The sequence below is a fragment of the Lepidochelys kempii genome, chromosome 10 (genome assembly GCF_965140265.1).
Source record: "Lepidochelys kempii isolate rLepKem1 chromosome 10, rLepKem1.hap2, whole genome shotgun sequence".
In the NCBI taxonomy this organism is placed as follows: domain Eukaryota; kingdom Metazoa; phylum Chordata; order Testudines; family Cheloniidae; genus Lepidochelys; species Lepidochelys kempii.
This window is the reverse complement of record NC_133265.1, coordinates 63,939,874-63,961,975: the sequence shown is the minus strand read 5'-3', so window position 1 is coordinate 63,961,975 and position 22,102 is coordinate 63,939,874.

The following is a 22,102-nucleotide window of genomic DNA, read 5'->3' as shown; positions in this document are numbered from 1 at the left end:
CTGTAGGATTATAGGCCCACATTAGTGCTGGACCAACTATGGTTTTAAATTGAGTTTGGATCTTGATATGAGTGACAGGCCCAAAACATATACCCCACCCTAAAAAAATAATGAGAAAGAGGGATTGTTTGTGTTAAACTTGTAGCGACCCTGAAAATACCAGTGTTATCTTATTTAAGGTTTGGGATAACCAACAGAGATAAAGAAAACATGGCTAATTGGACACCGGGGCTAATAAATAATTAGTTAAAGAGACTTAGTCCAGTAGCCAGGGAAAAATATAGTAAAATAAAATAAGAAGGAAACCTTGAGAAGAAAGGGGCCCAGCCATTAATCTTGTCTTAACCAAGCCAGGGGTAGGATTCAGTCCTAAAACTCCTGCAATTATCTTTGGCAAACCGTTTGTTAGAGTGATATAAAAAAACCCAAGGTTTTCTAGGGGTTCTTTGTCAGAACTTTGTTCATGCTGCGATGGAATAGGTGTCTCCCTGGCCTGATCCTGTTGTAAGTATGTTGGCCAACGCTTATAATGATGTTGTTGCTAGGCTACATAGTACAGATGTGTATATGCTTATGCTTGTATTTTGGATGTAACCAATACCATGTGGCCTTTGGACTAATAAAGAAATGCGTGTGTGGAAAATAAGTCCTGGTAAACAATCAACTTATTAGGAAAATAATTTCCAACTTTGTCAAGACAAGTTATTTTTACTCCATTTGCAGTCATTTATTAATTATTATTATTTAAAATGTGTATATAACAGATGTGGATCCTGCTTTACAGAGAGCTGTTGTATAGGTATAGAGAAAAATCTGGATATAGGTAGGAAAGAATGAATATCTGAAAAGAAATCTATCTAGGTTTTCTGTATAGTACTTATGACCATGGTACCTACATTAAGAAGTGTAAAAAGAGGGATTTCCATGACAGTCACTGCAATGATTTCAATGGGGCTGGCCGAATGTAACAGAGAACTTCACCCAGTGCCACGTGTATAAAATTTCTTCCTTCTAGGGCAGATGGCAGTAAAGCTTGCCTTAAGTCCTTTTACACTATTCAGAATCAACCACTAGCCTCGTATAGTTGATAGTGCTAGTAAAAAGGTATCCAATTCATGTGTCTACCACTAATAAACTATACCTAGATTAAGGCAGATACCTTAGAAGTAGAGCTAATTGAAATTTTTCCTTCAACATTTTTTCTCTCAACACGAACATTTTCATGGTAAATTTGTTTCATCAAACATTTTCCAGTAAATATATATCCCCCCTTCCCAAAAAAGAAAAGAATGTTTACTTCTTTTTGAAATTTCTCAGAGCGAATACCATTTTCTGACCAGATGTACTTAAAAGAAAGCCCTGAAATTCCAAAGTGAATCCTGCCAGTCACTGATGTTAACCAGTTCTAGAGTCAAGGCAATATGCTTTGAAGAAAAGTTCAGTTTCACTTTCTAGTTCCTGAACCAGTCATCTGTTCCTTGTGTCTGTGCTATACCTTGGCCTATTCCTACAGGGTGCTGAGCAACTGCTGTTAGATGAGTGTTTTCCAATCCACAGTGTTGCTCATCATCTCCTCTGATAGTTGTTTTCTTTCAAGCAGGTTGGTCTAGTGCAGTCGTTCCCAACCCACGGCCCAATCAGCACGCAGCTGTGGCCCATGTAACATCCTCTGGGCCACAGAGGTAGTATATATAGTGTGTGGATGTGTCCCACATAATACATAGAGAGCTGCATATGCAATCCACAATGGTAAATAGGTTGAGAACCACTGGATTAAAGTAATCACTGGTGTAACTCCTTTGAAGTAAGCACCAGGGATGAATTTGACCTGTAAATCTCCGCATCACACCTGTTACCCCAATGATGACTAATTTATTCTGGACTAACGATAAAGGGCTGTAAAAAACAAATTTATAAGCAATTTCTTCATTACAGTTAATTCTCTCTCTGTAGTGAAAGTCTAGTGATTTAGAAAATATTTTTTTTTAGAAGTGCCTTACTTAATGACTCCTTTTAGCAGAGAAGCTCATTTATGGTGACTTGTTATAGATTGATTCCAAGGACAGAAGAGACCACTGTGATCATCTAGTCTGACCTCTTGTATGGCACAGGCCATAGAACTTCCCCAAAAATAATTCCAAGAGCATAGATTTTAGAAAAAAATCCAGTGTTAATAAAAAATTACTAGTGATGGAGAACCCACCATGATCTTTTGTAAATTACTCCAATGGTTAATTATCCTCACTGTCATAAATATATGTATGCCATATTTCCAGTCTGAATTTGTCTAGCTTCAACTTCCAGCCATTGGATCATGTTATGTCTTTCTTTTCTACACTGAAGAGCCCATTATCAAATATGTGTTCTCCATGTAGATAATGGACTGTAATCAAGTCACTCCTTAATCTTCTCTTTGTTAAGCTAAACAAACTGAGCAATTTGGGTATGTCCACACTGCAATTAGATACCCACGGCTAAATGTAACCTTGCAGGATCCTAGAGTCCAGGTTCCAGCCCAAGTGTCTACTCTGCAATTAAACAGCACCTTAGCCTGAGTCCCACAAGCCCATGGGCCAGCCATGAATTTTCAAGTGCTGTATAAACATGCCCTTAGAGCCTGTCACTATAAAGACATGTTTTCTAATCTTTCAGTTATTTTTGTGGGTCTTCTCGGAACCTTCTCCAATTTATTAACACCCTTCTTGAATTGTTAATACCAGAATTGGACTCACTATTCCAGCATTGGTCAGACCAGTGCCAAATGAAGTAAAATAACCACTCTACTCCTGCTTGAAATTCCCCTGTTTATGCATCCAAGGATCACATGAGCTCCCAGTATGAAGCTATGGCCAAGAGGGCTAATGTTCAGCTGATAAGCTACCATGACACTCAAATCTTTTTCAGAGTCACTGCTTCCCAGTATAGAGTCCCCCATCCTGTAAGTACAGCCTACATTTTTTGTACCTAGATATATACATTTAGCCAAATTAAAACACATATTGTTTCCTTGCACCCAGCTTACCAAGTGATCTATATCAGGGGTTCTCAAACTTTTTCTTTCTGATGCCCCGCCAACATGTCATAAAAACTCCATAGGCCATCTGTGCCACAAGCGGGTGGCGAGACTCAGGGTCCCAGGCTTCAGCCCTGGACGATGGTGCTTCATTTTTCTGCCCTGGGCCCTGTGAGTCTAATACCAGCCCTGCTTGGTGGACCCCCTGAAACTGCTGATCTAGATTGCTTTGTATCAGTGGCCTATCCTCTATTTATTTACCACTGCTTCCATTTTTTGTCATCTGCAAATTTAATCAGTGATAATTTTATGTTTTCTTCCAGGTCACAGATAATGTTAAATACTGTAGGGCCAAGGACCAATTCCTGAGGGACCCCTTTAGAAACACACCCACTCAATGATGATTCCCCATTTACAATTACATTTTGTTAGCCAGCTTTCAATTCATGCACTATATGCCATGTTAATTTTATATCATTCTAGGGTTTTTTAAATCAAAACTTTGTGTGGTACAAAGTCAGATGCGGTACTGCAGTCTATTAACATCAACACTATTATCCTTTACCAACCAAACTTTTAACCTCATAAAAATGCTATCAAGTTAGTTTGACAGGCTCTTTTTTCCATAAATTCATGTTGGCTGGCATTAATTATATTACCTTCCTTTAATTCTTTATTAATCTAGTCCCATATCAGACGCTCCATTATCTTGCCTGGGATTGATGTCAGATTGAAAGGCCTATAATTACTTGGGTCCTACCATTTACCCTTTTTAAATATTGGCACAGTAGCTTTCTTCCAGTCTTCTGGAACCTCCCCAGTATTCCAAGGCTTATTAAAAATCAGCATTAATGGTCCAGTGTGTTCTTCAGCCTGGTCTTTTTAAACTCTTGGATGTAATTATCCAGACGTGCTGATTTAAAAGTGTCTCATTTTAGTAACTGCTGTTTAACATCCTTTTGATATACTAGTGGAATGGAAAGAGTGTTATCATATGATGTCACTGCATCATCTGTTTCTCCCCCCCAAACATAACAGAAGTATGTATTAAATACTTCTGCCTTTTCTGCATCATTATTGATAATTCTACCATTTTCATTTAGTAATGGACCAATACCATTGTTAGGATTCTTTTTTGTTGCTAATATGCTTTATTTTTATTTAAACTCCTTATTGTCCTTAACTTTGCTGGCTATAGATTTCTCTTTATGTCTCTGGAGAAAACCTGGATTTGTGCTGGAAATGGCCCAACTTGATTATCATACACATTGTAAGGAGAGTGATCACTTTACATAAGCTATTACCAGCAGGAGAGTGGGGTCGGGGGAGAGAAAACCTTTTGTAGTGGTAAACACCCATTTTTTCATGCTTTGTGTGTATAAAGAGATCTTCTATATTTTCCACAGTATGCATCCGATGAAGTGAGCTGTAGCTCATGAAAGCTTATGCTCAAATAAATTGGTTAGTCTCTAAGGTGCCACAAGTACTCCTTTTCTTTTTGCGAATACAGACTAACACGGCTGTTACTCTGAAACATATAAATTTTCTACAATGCCTAGCTTCTGATTTACATTCTTTAATATTAACTTTCAATTTATTCCATATATGTAATATCTGCCTTCACTTTCCCCTAAACCAAGTAATCTTTTAACTAATATTTCCTTTTTTCCCCTCTTCTTTTCTTCAGTTGTGGCTTTTAAGCATCCAGTATTCTTAAACCATTTATCATTCACACTTTTCTGATTAAATTCTTCCTCCCAGCTCATTTGGTCATAATTCTTTTCAGCTTTGTGAAACTGGCCCTTTTAAAGCACCAAGTATCTATATTTCTGGTCTGGACTTTATTCTGTTTGCACATTATAAATGTGATTAAGTCATGATCACTTGTACCTAAGATACCATTAATTTTTTGTTTGATGATCAGTTCCACTTTATCTGTCAAGACAAAGTCTAATATAGAATCCCCCCATGTTGGATGCAACACTTTTTGAATTAGGAAATTGTTATCCATAATATTTAGAAATTCCAAGGATGTTTTAGTACCGGCAGCATGAAACTTCCAGAACATATTATTCAAATTGAAGTCCCCCACCATCAGGCAGCTTTCCTCCCTCCCCCCCTGCATGTCGTAGATAGCTATATATGCATCTATACATAGATAGACCTACAATTCGTGCAGTAAGGCAGTTGTCTTCACATTTAGAGAGTGAGCTGATTTCATCAGCCTCAAAACTACAACACATGTGAATCAATTCTAAGTTGAAGCAGCTGTGGGTTTTTTTATTAGTTTGTTTTTAAATTCATATTCTACCAGGGACTAATGAGCTTGGTCATTTCTGAAGTCAAAGCAAGAAATGCTAGGTATAAATTATGCCCCTTTAAATTTAAAGGTGCAAATGGGCAAGGTAACATTTATTTGTTCTACAAGTATGCAGCAGAGCAGAGCAGAGCACAGACCCGGTATAGGAATGCCATGCTCTCCTGCGTGGAGTCACTCCAAGCAAAGGAGCTAGAACCCTGCATTAAGATTAAGGGCTATTACAGCTCAGTCTTGCTTGCAGTCTGGTTCAGTTAGCTCTGGCCCTCATAAAATGGGAATGAAAGTATCTTGCTGGGCCACAGGTAACTAGGAACAATTAATCTTTGGAAGGAAGCTGAGGATTCTTTTGTTACTTTGAGTTACTAGTTAAATCAGCCCCTCCTGGAACAATCAGCCCTCCAGGAACAATTCCTCAGGGTCTGTTTCTGGAGATTGAATAGACTGAACCATGAGAGAACAGTGCCAAAATTAATTTTGAGCATGGTGGTCTTTTCCTGTGATAGGGTGGGATTTTGAGATTAGCTCCTGTGGCTACGAATAATTATTATAAAAGAGATTTTTTGGAAACTCAAATGTAGACAGAGCGACATTAATTATGTCTACTGCTATGTAGTACTTCATCTCCTACAATATGCATCCTTGTTCTTTTCTAAAATAGCAGCTATTTCTGGGATCTAAACATGATTTTAATGATGCTGCACAGTCCCAGTATTTGCATACACTGTCACAGAGGCAGCCCATTCTAATTATTTTCTCAATCAATCATTCTCCATGAATGAAGCACTCCAGGCAACACTAAAACTAATCTTAAATCACTAGAAACAATATAAATTCAAAAAACAGATCTCATTAGACAGCCATTTTTAAAACTAATTTCCCAATAGTTCCATTTCCTACTAAATTTCAAATTGTGCTTACCTTAAGAAACAAGAGTATCAGGATTTTATATGAAGCATTAAATAAATGTTGCACTTTAGGAATTTTTATTAGTATGTCTTCCAAATAAGATTATGCCAGTCTCCAAGCTATCAATGTTTGCTGTGGTGAGAACAGGGTTAACAGGCTAGGTTAAAAGTGCCCGGTAAATAAAAGAAATGGCAGAAGAATAGATGGATCTGAAAAATGTCAAGAGACAGCCAACATAAAACCATTTATGTTTGGTGGTCACTGCTTCAAGTAACAGCTAAACCTCAGACTCTTGTGCTTTCCACTCCAAGTGTTCATTTATAGACTGAGGTTAGACCATTTCTGAGTCCAAATGCTGCAAACCCAGAGGGAGGAAATTACTATTTGAATAGATACTGTAACTTGGTAGAAGCTAAAACTACAACCTTTCAGACCTCTGAAGTGTGAGTTTATTAGAAAATAAGATCCTAGTCATCCCAAGGAAGTACATTTTCAAACCATTAATGTTATTTCAGTGATAAACCACTGACCACAGGAGACAATAAAGACTCATCTTCCCTGCCATTAGATAAATAATCAGCGGACAACATTAGGGGTGTTTGTTTTGAGCCTGGTCTCATAGTTAACTCCCTACAAAGTAGTAAATTGTTAGAAAATATTTCTTTTTCTCATCTTGAGTTTTACATTACAAAATTCACCAGGAATTAAAAAAAACACAAAGAAATTATATTATTAAAAACAGATGGAAAGAAAGCTTGTCTGAATTATATTCTATTTAAATTGTAGCACACACTCTAACCAAAATAAAAATTTGGTTGGGTACGTCTAAATGTCAGCGGATATTCCTGGAAAACAGAGATGGGAAAAGCCCATGATAAGTTGGGATGGAAGTCTGGCTTTAGCCTGACACTGCTGGAAAATAATTTTGATGAGAAATAGAGATGAGAGGTAATGTGGACTAGCGGACAAGGAATTGAACTGGGACTTAGGAGAACTACTTTCTATCACTAACTCTACCACTGGGCCTACTATGTGACCTTAGGCAAGTAAGTTAGCCTCTGCTTTCTGCCCCCTCTTTATCTCCCATTTTGGTGTTGTCTGTTTAGTTTTTGAGCTCTCCAGGATGAAGACAGTATCTTACTGTATTTGTACAGTGCCTAGCACAAGGGGCCCAGATTTCAGGTGGGGCCTTTAATAAAAATGGTAATAACTTATCAGTTTACATGCTTTATAGGATTTGAGCAGAAATAATTAGAAGAATACTAACTGAAATGATCTCCTAGTGCAGGGATTGGCAACCTTTGGCATGTGGCCTGCTAGGGAATTCCACTGGCGGGCCAGGACAGTTTGTTTACCTGCAGCGTCCGCAGGTTTGGCGGATCGCAGCTCCTACCAGCTGCGGTTCATCGTTCCAGGCTAATGGGGGCTGCGGGAAGCGGTGGCCAGCACATCCCTCAGGCCACGCCACTTCCCGCAGCCCCCCATTGGCCTGGAACGGCGAACCGAGGCCAGTGGGAGCTGTGATCAGCTGAACCTGAGGACGCTGCAGGTAAGCAAACCGTCCTGGGCTGCCAGCGGATTTCCCTGACGGGCCGCGTGCCAAAGGTTGCCGAGCCCTGTCCTAGTGTAATATCCTCAGTTGCACTGCATCAATTTACAGCAGCTGAGAACTGGCCCTTAACAGAGATTAGGATATTGGAATTTTTATTCTAGTCTAGTGACGCAGTTATGCCTGCAAATTAAAGTAAACTGCACAAGAAAGATCTTTGATTCTCAATGGGAGAGGAATCTGGAATCCAGAGTTCTTGGTGCAAGATGGAGTTCTGCAACAAAGAAATACCAAAGAACTACTTTACATGTTGTGAAGAAAGAAACTGATTTTAACACAGATATAAAAAAAATGAGTGCAATTACAAATTAAATAGAATAAACAAACAAACAAATAAATAAATGAAGATCCAGTCTTTGCACTTGGAGCAGTAACAAAGCATGTCATTGTGTGTGTGTGTCTTCTTAATATGGCAACAGGGACAGAGAAAAAAAATGGTATTTTTAAAAAGAGAGGTGTAACTTTAACAATTGCCAGGGGGCGACACAAGAAACTTTTGTTACCTGACATTTTTAAAACTTTGACTAGGCTTCAGTTAATGGGTGTCACTTTAAATTAAAGTAAACCAGGTAGCTACATGATGAAAGATGTAATGAAAATCCTGAAGCACTTGCATGAGAGGAAAGTGATCAGGAACAGCCAGCATGGATTCACCAAGGGAAGGTCATGCCTGACTAATCTAATTGCCTTTTATGATGAGATTACTGGTTCTGTGGATGAAGGGAAAGCAGTGGATGTATTGTTTCTTGACTTTAGCAAAGCTTTTGACACGGTCTCCCACAGTATTCTTGTCAGCAAGTTAAGGAAGTATGGGCTGGATGAATGCACTATAAGGTGGGTAGAAAGCTGGCTAGATTGTCGGGCTCAACGGGTAGTGATCAATGGCTCCATGTCTAGTTGGCAGCCGGTATCAAGTGGAGTACCCCAAGGGTCGGTCCTGGGGCCGGTTTTGTTCAATATCTTCATAAATGATCTGGAGGATGGTGTGGATTGCACTCTCAGCAAATTTGCGGATGATACTAAACTGGGAGGAGTGGTAGATACGCTGGAGGGGAGGGATAGGATACAGAAAGACCTAGACAAATTGGAGGATTGGGCCAAAAGAAATCTGATGAGGTTCAATAAGGATAAGTGCAGGGTCCTGCACTTAGGACGGAAGAACCCAATGCACAGCTACAGACTAGGGACCGAATGGCTAGGCAGCAGTTCTGCGGAAAAGGACCTAGGGGTGACAGTGGACGAGAAGCTGGATATGAGTCAGCAGTGTGCCCTTGTTGCCAAAAAGGCCAATGGCATTTTGGGATGTATAAGTAGGGGCATAGCGAGCAGATCGAGGGACGTGATCATTCCCCTCTATTCGACATTGGTGAGGCCTCATCTGGAGTACTGTGTCCAGTTTTGGGCCCCACACTTCAAGAAGGATGTGGATAAATTGGAGAGAGTCCAGCGAAGGGCAACAAAAATGATTAGGGGACTGGACACATGAGTTATGAGGAGAGGCTGAGGGAGCTGGGATTGTTTAGCCTGCAGAAGAGAAGAATGAGGGGGGATTTGATAGCTGCTTTCAACTACCTGAAAGGGGGTTCCAAAGAGGATGGCTCTAGGCTGTTCTCAATGGTAGCAGATGACAGAACGAGGAGTAATGGTCTCAAGTTGCAGTGGGGGAGGTTTAGATTGGATATTAGGAAAAACTTTTTCACTAAGAGGGTGGTGAAACACTGGAATGCGTTACCTAGGGAGGTGGTAGAATCTCCTTCCTTAGAGGTTTTTAAGGTCAGGCTTGACAAAGCCCTGGCTGGGATGATTTAACTGGGAATTGGTCCTGCTTTGAGCAGGGGGTTGGACTAGATGACCTCCTGCGGTCCCTTCCAACCCTGATATTCTATGATTCTATGATTCTAAAACTACCTGGCTAGCACATACAGAATAGTCCAATCTGAAATACATGTGATTAGCATCTGTCACTATTTAGAAAACTGCATGCAATTCAGATAACTAGTGCAAAGGACTCTTGGAGAGGTCAGTCAGGTAACATAATTGTTGCAAACTGTTCCTCAGTTTAATAGACTTTGTTCAGCAGAGGAAGTTCCAGGCATTTGGTTTTCATAAAGCTGCAAAGATATGTATTTCCAAAAGTTAGAAAAAACAGTAATTCAATTGCTTAGTGTTCCTACTAACCAGTAATTTCAATTACTCCGAGAAAATTACAGTTCAGTGGTCACCATGAACAGGTCAGCATTTATCAACAGATACCACATAGTAACCACAGTTATTCCCTGTGGTTAGAACAGGGAAAAGCTGTGATATCTCATTTACCCGTTTGTGATAGCTCTGGGCAAACCTTGAGTTTTTAATGAGAACTGCTGCATCATGCATTATTTCAGATTTTAAAAAATGTTGTCCATTACCCCACAGATAACCACACAAAAGGAAAACTGCTGCCAAATGCACCAAGTAAACAAACTGTAAAAAAAGTCAAGAATTTTTGCAGCTAATTTCTTTGGGTTACAGTCATTTTCGGTGTAACTTGTAACAATAGCAGGTGAAAAATATTCAGTCTGAAATGTCATTTGGCAGTGTCCTCCTCAAATTAAAAACTTTCAGGGCTTTAAAATGTTTTAACCTTCTGAATTCTATTCTTAAAATGGACTCTAGACAACAGGAAAAAGGAGAGGATTCATTTTCTGCTCTAAGGGAACAGCTTAATTTTGCAAGTCTCAAAATGAAAAGAGAAACTGTAAGTTCCTCAGAAGTTGCCATGGTCCTTACCACATTAAAAAAAAGTTGCATTTGAAAAAGATAGATGAAAAAACCCTTTCCTCCTTGATCAGACAAAGAAAGAACTTACAGTTTCTAGACAAAGACATGTACAGAGAGCTGGGCATTATTCACATGCAGATTTGACTGCACTGACAACCACAAGAATATCTCCCTGTATGTCCAGAATTCTGAAACCCTGTTATGGTTCAGTTATAGTCACCATTGTCTTAGGACTTTACTCAACAAGTAGATCACCTCCATTTTTAATCACTGATCCGCTCTGGCTCAACATAATTTTGGGTTAGGATCCAGAAGTTTGGAGAATCTGGAATCCTTTCATAAATACAAGTGGAAGAGACATAGCCCCCTCTAATATCCATGCTTGCCACTTAGCTTGAACATAAAACACATGGTTTTAAAATGTGCTGCATGAGTTATCAGGAAACGGTTATACGAATACACAGAGGAAAAATAGGAAATGATTCTCTTGGTTACAAACCTAGTTGATCAACTGTAAATGGTAACACACATTTCTTGCATTGCCTTTCAAACTTTCTGTTTGCATTTCCATGGGATGCTGCTACAGCTATGTATAGCTGGTAGGAGCAAGACACAATACGGTACGACATTGTTTTAAATTGGTACACTGACCCATAAAATAGAGGAAACACATCTCTTTGGCCTAGAGCTGAGCTCAGCTGTGAGTAAAAGCAACCCAAACAGAGCTACCTCACATCATCAGGACACATCTCACGTAAGCCAAATATGTTCAGAATCTCGGTCTCTTGGATTTTTCCACCATGAACCCATATTCTACTCATTTTTGTTTACTATTCAAAGTTAGTCATCAAGGCAAGTATGCAACATACATTTACAGCTAGGGTAATCCAGTGTGCTCAGTGGAGATACACCAAAGAGGAATTTGACAAAATGGGTGGGATTTCAAAAGCACCTAAGTGATGTAACTGCACGTGTCCTACTGTTCTCGTAAGTCATTAACCACTTTTGAAGATCCCACCCAAGAATGACCGTAGCATGATATAATTACAACAAACACCAGTACCAAAGGAGACAATCTTTAGTCAAATTATCAGCCTCTGAGAATGTGAAGATTTTATACATTTTAACTGAAGTACATACACATTTCAGAAGATTCAACAAGTCATCTGAACTTCCATGTAGGTATTTCCTATGTCTTACTCAACTGTTGCTAAATGTGTAGCCAATGGCTTGACTACAGTTGCAGTTCAATATTAAAAATGTCCAAGAGACAAAATAACCAAGCTTAGCCAATTTATTGTCTAAAGACAAAGCAGTACAGATAAGAAAGAGTTAATAAGTTACCAATCCTTCTGGAAAGTGAGATCTGGCAGCGTGTTCAGTTCACCTTACACCCCCCTCAAAACTACCTCCATTTATACCAGACCTTTATACAAGTCAGAGGACTTGCTGTACATCATCCAAGATCCAATCCCCAAGTTCCTTAACTTGTTCTTGGGTACCTTACTTTATTCTCATGTTTTGGACATGACATTCCAGGTTCCAGCACTCACCAGCTTGTACCAGGGCAGTACATTCATGCCTCTTTACTTTGACAGGTTTCCTATCTGCCTATGCCAAATGCTGATTAGTACTGTTACAAGGTATTGTGGGATACATCCCCCCTTAGCATAAGGAAGAGTAAACATAATACAATTTAGCATGACTATCCAACACTTAGATTTAATATAATATATACCATATTAATACTGTGTGTTTATTACCTGTTAATGGGTGGGAGGGTGCATTTATGTCTGTGTGTGTAAGTAACCCATATGTATGGCTAATCCAACCTTTCATAGGCTGAATGAAAGGACATCCCATGGAACCACTGCTTCTCTCCTAACACACTCCCTTCCCTATTTTCACCTGCTTTTGTTTCCCTGTCTGGCTAAATGGAGAAATGCATCTGATCCTAAATCTTTTTCTCAATAGCAGCACTTAAACCTTACACCATCACTATTTATACTGCTGGAGTCAATGGGAGTTTGTCAGTTTGTCCCTACGGCTTTATAACTTGACTATAAACTGTGTCCCAGGCTGAAACTTGGCATGCAAGACCTTCATGAAAATAAGTGCCTTTGATTATTCTGGAAAACAAACAAAAAGGCAAACTAGTCTTTCTGGTTGGCAATCCTGAAACAAACTCTTTCAAGAAAAATTTTCCATTTCTTTTTTTAGCTAATAAACCTATAGCACGAACAGCACTCCACTAATGCAAATATACACTACACTGGCTCCAAAGGGGACATTCCCACCAATCAGGACTGGGCTTTTAATCTGTAGCGTGCCTGAGTTTACTCAGGTAGTCCTTATGCACATGAAGCTGTAGAGCTACTCTCATGAGGAAAGATTTCAAGGATCACATTTTAGGCCTGGATGAGCTGTGTTTGAAGGAGAACTTGAGGTAGGGTAGGAGGGGGGCAAAGATGGCTTTATGCCTCAAAGTTTCTCTAAGATTCTGCTGCCTATGGCCCCAGTGGGCCATTCCGATAACTGGGAATAGCCAGACATGCTCACTACACCGAAGGTGGGCGCGTGAGGGAGTGGGCCGTGAAGGTATGTAAAATAGAACCAGTCACTTCAAAGGAATTCTAAGCAGGTTGGTTAAATTAGTTGCATAGCCCCTTTGTACTGTGTAGCAGCATGAAGGGGATGTAATAGTCGCAAGACATTGACCCACTATCTGTCTCTAAGTGTTTTGACATGATAAACCAGAATAAGTCTTCAATAACCTTATTTGTCAACTTCCATGTACATACTACAGCATGGTCTGTTATTCTTTTATGCCAGTGGTTTTCAACCTGTGGTCCACAGCCCCCTGGAAGTCTGCAGACTATGTCTAAGATTTCCAAAGGGATCAGCACTTCCATTTCTTCAAAAAAATTGAAAACCACTGTTTTATGCTAATGCTAAGAGAGGAAATTCTCCTACATACACAGCTGCATTTAAGGAATGTTAATCCTCTGACAAAGTCACAAAAGCAAATAAACTGTATGTCAAGGTACAAAACCTTGAGCTATAGACACTGACTTGTTTATGAAGTCAAGTTGTTTTTATTTTTGTACAGCAGTCTGTGTGGCAGCCCAGATTTTGCTTTAATAAAGATATGTTCCTTTTTTGCTTCACTCTCTATACGACCCTGAAGACTCATGGAGAATTAGTTTTAGAACTGTTTGCTTTAAATTAACATTTGAATTTCTGAGCTTCCTGCTGGCACCCATCCTCCTGCTGAAAAGTGACATTGTGGGTGACATCAAAAGAATTGAGTGCAATATTAAAGGTAATCAGCCTCTTTCTATCCTGCTTTAACATGACTGCTCTGGAGCCCAATCTTGCAATCATTTTCCACTGAGTTTAGTACTAAATACCCTGAATAGTTCCACTGAAATCAATAGAACTATTTAGGGTAGTAAGCACTATTCACTCTTAGGTATTTGCAAGATTGGGCCTTTAGGAAACAATTCAGCAAGCTCTCTCTATGCAAGAGCATGGTTCAGTCCTATTGATTTTAGTGAGAGTTAAGCGCATGCTTCAAGTTAAACATGTGGTTAAATTCTTTCCTGATTAGGGGTGTATTTAAACACAAGCCTGGGTACTTTGCCAAACTGAGGCCTTAGTAAACAGACATGCCCATTTGTGGCTGTCCCGGTATGGAGGAGCTGGTTATAGCAGGACAAGAATGGAAGGGGACCTTTGCCCCACTCTCTTTGCATTGGAGGCCTGATTCTCATCTTAGAGTTCAGTAAAGCAGGGGTAAGTTCTCAGATGTCAGTGAAACACAGGAAGTGCTGGACCAGACTTCTGTATTCTGTCTTTGACAACAGCCAGTACCAGGTAACTCTGAGGACGGTGAAAAAACTCTGAAGTAGTCATGCTGGAATGGCATGCTCACAGGGGAAGATTCCCATGGCTCCTTCAGATTCTGCAGAATCTCAAACTGCTGTGAGGAAGTTAGGAGTCAGGTCCTCTGAGCACAAAGGCAAGGGGGACAATTGGTCCCTGGTGGCACATACCACTATGGCTCCTGGCTCTTGTGCACCTGCTAGTACACACTGCACTATTTCTGAACATCCCCCCTACAAAACACCCCACAAAAAATTATAGGCCTGATTCGCTTTTCACTTGTAAATCAGGAGTAATTCTACAGAAGCCAATGGAGTTACACTTATCTAAAACTGGTAGGATAGGAGAACTGGGTCATATGCTCAGATTAGAGTTCTGGGCCAAAGGGACCTCTTAGACCATCTGGTCGGACCTTTCCATGTATCTCACGCCTTTCCATTACAGTCCCCCAATCTGTAGTGGCCTACATTCCTTGTTCTTAGATGTATAATTTTGCATTTGGCTGTATCAAGACATTTCGTTTTAGAAGATCATCATCTAAGATTTTGAGCAACTCTAATGATGTTTTACTACTGGCTCCATGAGACCCCCTGCATGTGTCTCCAACACTGAAGTTTTCCCAGCACTGCAATCCCCCCCCACACACATTACAGACAGGTGCTTAAAGAGTAGTTCACCCTGTTCTGTAGTTTCATCTGGTGGTCTGTAAGGGTGAGTCTACACAGTTAGTGGCAGTGAGTCTCAAATCCTAGGTCCACAGGCTCGGGCTCACATGATGGCACTAAAAACAGCTGTGTCGATAGCAGGGCTTAGGCTGGAGCTCAGGCTTCGAAGCCCACCTGCTCCCTAAGCTTCAGACACCAAATGACTACGCAGCTATTTTTAACACCGTAGGGTGGGCCTTCCAAGCCCAAGTCTGGTGGCCTGGGCTCTGAGACTCACATTGTGGGCTGCTGTTTGCTGTGTAGACACATCCTAACAGACCCCACCACAGCTCTCTCCTTGGCTTTGTTAGTTAACACACTGATCCACAGGCAATTGAGATCCTGCAGTTCTCAGTAATCAATAACTCAAAACCAAGTATTGGCATCTTTAATGTAGAATGCCCCACATTTCTTTTACCATCTCAGTGTGCCTCCTGAACAGGTTATAACCCGTTATATTAATATTCCAATCACATGAATCATCCCACCAGGTTTCAGTAATGCCAATTATATCAAATGTCTTATCAGTGAGAATTTCCAATTCCTCTTGCTTATTACCTACACTCCTAGCATTGGCATAAGCAACTGAAAAATTTCCTTTCTTCACATTCTTTGCCCTGTCAGTTCAATTTGTTCATGACACACCAACATTGACTCATATTTGCCTTCTTAGCATCCTTCCTTTGCATTGCTAATTTAACATTCTGGCTACTCCAGCTAATCTCCTAATGAAAATGTAGCCCTCTGAGATGCAGGCCATCCTGTTTCTACAGTCCTCCCCTGCCACCTTACTGAAATGTAGCCCAGCAATTCACAAAACCAGAGCCTTCAACCTTACTCCAGGTGCACAGCCAAAAGTTCACCTATATTTTCTGCCTTTTGCCTTCTCTCAATCATTGGACGATAGAATCGCCAAAAAGATCACTTGGACTGTCATCTTCTTCAGCTCCCTTCCAAGATCCCTGAAGCCTTCTATAATCAGTGTAATTCCACATGATGCCTGGTCATTGGTTACAATGTATATCATCACCAGCAAAGAGCTGCCATATGATTTCATGATCCTGCAGTTACATCTCATATCTTTTTTACTGGGAGACACTGTCCTGTTGTCTGTGTGTCCTTTTCTGAATTCTCTGTCAATCTTCTTAATACTGAGTTGCCAGTGACTATTGCCTTTTTTTCCCTAGGATGGAAGAACCTATCCTGGTAGCTCCTTGTTTCATGCTGCAAGGATGAGATATGTCCAATGGTGCTTTCTGTTCCATTTCTTCAATAATGGGTTCCCTGGTAGTTGACCCACTGAGTATCAGATAATGGATTTGTTACTTTTAACCATGTTGATTGCCTCCTGATTTTTCTCTTTGGGTCACAAATTGTCAGTCACCTTCTTCAGTTTCTACTCTCTCCAGTTCCCTTAGCATTGATCCTTCCTTGTGGTGACTGTGGCAATGACTGCAGTATCTGGTTATCCAAGAAGTCTTCATTTTCTTGGATATTATGTAGCATAGAAATGTGCATATCCAGGCCATGCATCTTCTCTTCTATGATGGACACCAGCTTGCACTTCATGCACCAGAAATCTCTTCAGTCCTTCAGCAGAAAGGAAAACATAGATCATGCAAGGCAATTCACAGCAGTCTCTCTCTCATTGTCAATATCCACTATGTGATGTAGGGCCATCCATCCATCCATCTGCACAAGCTGGCAACTGACAAGAATGACCCTCATTTGTGTGACTTCACTGAAACTCACTGATGGATGGATGGAATCACACTCCCTTTCCAAACACCTTCTGAAACTCCTGTTTGCTCAGAAACTGATTTATTTCAAGTCTCATTGCTTATTATCCCTCCAGGGAAGGATGAATCCCTCAGACCTAAAACACTGGGTCTGATCAAAGACTTAAGAGTTCCAGCTCCAGGATCTTCGAGGAGACATGGGAAAAAAAATCCCAGATCTTTCACCTGTTTTATTTAGGTGCCCCAAACTCCAGATGTACAGCAACAAATAGACCAAATACACAACTCATCAGTTCCCTTCTCTTCCAAGCACAGGATCCGCAGTTACCACCACCACCTAGCCACTGCTCATTTCCCCAGTTCCTTGTCCTAAGCACTTCTCTGGCACTAATGGCCATATTGCATTAATGTTTATACACTCTGTGCTTCCACAGTAACGATTCTCCTCAGGTTGCTGTTAAATCAGAGTTACAGAAGCCTGGAAGCTGATTAACGAGGTCTGCTATTGGACACCGATTCTCCTGGCATCCAGCATTTCAGAGAGTTAATAATAAAATAAAATAATAATGTCACTTAGTAGTTATATAGTGCTTTCCATCTTCACAGTGCATTGCAAATGATAGCTAATTGATTACGTAGCCTGAGCAGAAGTCTCAGAAATACCAATTTTAATTAACTTTATTTTCAAATATAATTCACAGTTTGTACACAAAAATAAATGATTTGCACCAGCCAACTGAACAAAACAGGAGGCTGCATAGAGCAAAATGGCCCCAGGTTTACTTACTCGCAAGCTTCCTGAATTGTACAAGATGAATACAGCCCGATAGCATTAAATTGCACCATATCATAGTGTGGTACATGGGTTTCATTTGTTTGACACAAAAATAGTATTTAAAGTTTTGCTGAACATTTTTAAAAAGGCCTTTTCAAAACCCTGCTATCGAATCATGGTCATTTCTCAGAGATGCTGAGCAGCCTACACCCCTAGCGACTTTTGGTGGGTCAGGGATGTGAGACCTCCAAGAAACACATGCTGCAGAAAGCAAGACTGGTGAACCGGTCAGTAATAATACCTATTTCTTATATAGTGCTTTTGATCAGCTGATCTCAAAGCATTTTCCAAAGGAGGTCAGGATCATTAACCCCATCTGTAAAATGGGAAAACTGAGGCAGAGAGGCAATTCAACTTGGCCTCGTTCACCCAGAAGGCCAGTAGAAGAGCTGGGAATAGAACCCAGGTCTTCAGTCCCAGTCCAGTGCACTATCTCATAGGGAGCACCGCCTCCCTATTATAATAATTCTTAGCTCTTATCTATATTGCACCCTTCTCCTGAGTCAGCACTGATGTTCTGAGCATTTGAGGTAACTAAAGATCCCATGGCACTTTGCAATGAACTTAAGGCATTCACCCTGGTGTCCTGGCCACATTCCACCTCAGGTCACTGACTTAAATTCCCCAAATTAGTTTATGAACTAAACAAGGTATTCTTCTTCCTCTGCCTAAACTCTTGCGTATTGCTATTCAGCACTGTTAAAAAGTAGCTGTTTCACCCCTGAGGTATCTGCATTACACTGTGATCCCAGAGTATAGCAGTGTAAGTGTTTGAAGCCTTTAAGGATAAAAGATGCTATATAAATTATACATTAATATGGCACTCTCTTAAAAAGTGAGAGCAATCCCATAATCTCAATGGCCCTTGCTTTTCTAAAGCCAAATTCCTCTGTGTCATGCAGAAGAGAGCAAGTCTGCAATAAGAGCTGCCATAGGACAGAGCAGAGTGGATAGTTGGTTATGCATGATCTCCCCCGCCCAATACACACAGTCCACTAGCCATTTCTCTTCCTTTAGATAAATCATCAGGCAGCCCATCAGCCACTTGGAGAAAGGGGGTGTGGCTGCAGGGATGCAAGGAAAGAGAGCAAAGCACAGTGCATTTTTGGAAGGCAAACATAAAGTGAAAAGGAAGGAAAGTTAGTGCTGCTTGAAGTAGAATTGATTCCACTGTGTGCTCAGTGACCACACCCCCCAAGGTCGTATCAGAAATGTTATAGGGAGCCGGCATCCAACAGCAGCATGGCTACTGGCTCAGCTGTACTCTGCAGCTCGTGGACAGTGCCACAAAGGAGCACTGAAGAAGAATCCATGTGCATGGCTACTGCAGCTGGGCACCTGTAGTTTGTGTGGTAGAAAAAGAAAAAATCAGTAACTTGACATCTGCAAATCTCCTTCCTCTGCTGCTGCTTTTTGGGTCACATTCCTTGCATCTACATACCACCACCTGCATAGGTTTCCAAAGGCCAGGTGCAGAAGGGAAGCACAAAGGCCACTGATAACACAGGTTATCATCTTCAGCTATGGAGCACACAGCACAGCTCAGGGAAAAGTAGGGGCTGTGAAAGTGTCTTTAACCTATGTTGGGGCGTCCCTGATCCTGCTGTGTGCTTGTCTGTTCCCCTGGGGTAAGTTAATGCAGCTCCCATTTACTTTTGCTGCCATTGGCTCCAGGGGGCTGATATGGCAATTGGAGGTGGGTGGGGTACAGGGAAACCATGGCCACACCCACTTTCCTTCTGCCATGTCTCTACATACTGGCAGCAGGTCATTCTCTGCAGTGGTGTGGTCAGCTAGGTGACCAACATGATGGCAGTGTAGTATAGAAGTGACCACAGCAGAGGATCAGAGTCGAAGTATCTTATAAATGACTTGTTTTAGCTTAATATTTCACCTCTGACCTACTCAAGCTGCCCTATCAGCTGCAATGCTAAATGGACATGGCACAAGTGACTAATGAAAATTTATTCATTTGAATCTAATGAAAAAAAATCACTCACTTTAAGAAAAGTGACTATTTGTACCATTACCTATAGAAACGTCCATGTCAACAGTTAATATAATTTCTGTTGAAGGTAATGGTGTACTTTATAGTATTTCTCATAGGCAGAAAGTAAAATACCAACCCACTGTGTACACTTCTCTAGAATAAAGTCCTGCACACATTCCTCTTGAGGTTTACAGTGTATACATAGAGAGTCATACATGGTAATAAAGAAAATGTGCCTGAATTTTCCTATATAGATTCCTGTAGAGACATTTAAATCCTACTAAATTGCCCCTTGCACATGAAGCCTTCTTTGTAAATCTTAAGCAAATTCCACAGCCGATCTTCTGCATAATGAACTGGCCAATCATGCTGAGGAGGTGACTTTAACCTTGCCTGAGCTTGCAGCAGTGGCCAAAAACATTTCAGACTTTAGAAACGCCATAAAAGCCTTCATCAAAAAAAATTATTTTTTGATAATCTCCAGGAGCCTCTTGGCTATTTCTTACATTGAAAACCAGAAAACAACCAACTGAGATCAGACATGATCAAATCACTTTAAAATAAACCTCATATTTAGCTCCTTACAAAAATAACTAGGTTTTTTGGTACTCTGTCTCCCGCCCTCTTTTATTTGAATTCTACCATGTTGAGGAACTATATAATACCAAATGTAATCCCAGGGTTGCCCCATCCTCTTCCTCAGACAGACTGCCAGACATATGAAAACTAGGGCCTGGTCTACACTGGGGGGAGGAGGGTCGATCTAAGATATGCAACTTCAGCTACGAGAATAGCGTAGCTGAAGTCGACGTATCTTAGATCGACTTAAAATCACTTACTTCGCATCCTCGCGGTGCGGGATCGACGGCCGCCGCTCCCCCGTCGACTCCGCTGCCACCTCTTGCCATGGTGGAGTTCCAGAGTAGACAGCAGAACGGTCGGGGATCGATTTATCGTGTCTACATTAGACATGATAAATCGATCCCCAATAGATCGATCACTACCCGCCGATCCGGCGGGTAGTGTAGATGTGGCCTAAGTGTCTGATTTTTAGTTTTTCATGGGGCTTAATGGAATAGAAGACCTGAAGTGTATTTTTGTTCTTTATTTTTGGTGAGAGGCTTTTCAAACAGGACAAGTTCCACTGTATAAACAAGAACAGATTATCCTGGTGGGACATTCATTCTTGATGTTTGAAGCAGAGGGCTCAACACCTCATCTGAAGAATCTAAACTGAAACAAAGTAACTACGCTCTGATTGGCTTCAGTGGAAGTTGTTTGCAGGTTTCAGAGCTATCACTGGAGCTGCTTGTTAGAGTTTGATGGTTTGGCTGGGGTGCACTTTATTAAAATTGGCTTTCTATAAACTGTTCCTATTATTAGTTAAAGCACCATTTGGATAAGCAGTAGACAGAGTTCCAGTTGGAATTCATTGCTGAGAGGTTTGATGATGCATCCACATTAACAAGGCTGGATTGTCTTATACACCCACAGGATGTGCAATAGAGAGACAGGTGCGCATCTGCAGTAGGGTGACCAGATAGCAAGTGTGAAAAATCAGGACAGGAGATGGGGGGCAATAGGACTATATATGTCAAAAACCCAAATATTGGGACTGTCCCTATAAAATCGGGACATCTGGTCACCCTAATCTGCAGCATATCACAGATAGACAATGTGAAGTCTAGAAAGTAATAAAATTTGTTCAGGATCTTAGTTTGGATAAATGGTATGAAAACGACTATTTGACACTGCATCAAACAGGCTTCCATTCTTTGGCCCCTTCTCCATTACGAAGAGACAAGAGCACAAAGGTGGCATTTAGCCAATGGTAGCATTTACTTGCAAAATGAGGCTGGCTACTGGCAGTGGAAATAAACTCTTCAGGTGGAGCAGATCTTGTTTAGGAGATGAGCTTTGGTATCATTCTGGTGAAGGGGTGGAGTGCAAGAGGTCCTAAGTTTGTACAGTCATCATGGAGAAAATCCCAAGGTTTATTTAGAGGGTGTACTTCCTCTCAGGACTCCTCCCAACTCTCTCCTTTCTTTCTCTCTCTCTCTCTCTCTTTTTCTCTTTCGGCTCCCTCCCTTCCAACTCATTTGACTCTGAATCAGTTCCCTTTGTCCTTCCTTTTCATCTGACACAATGTACTAGCAAGTGCATGCTAGGTTTCTTCTCTACACAAGATTCTGACCAATTGATTTCCCCCCCATGGATTAGCAGACATTTGTTCAAGCTAGCTGTAGGCTTTATTCTACAGATAGGTGAACAGCTCCTGTGCAAATGCAGCTAGTTGTACAAGCTGTTGAAATTTCATTTGTTTTTATAAATAAAGCTGCAT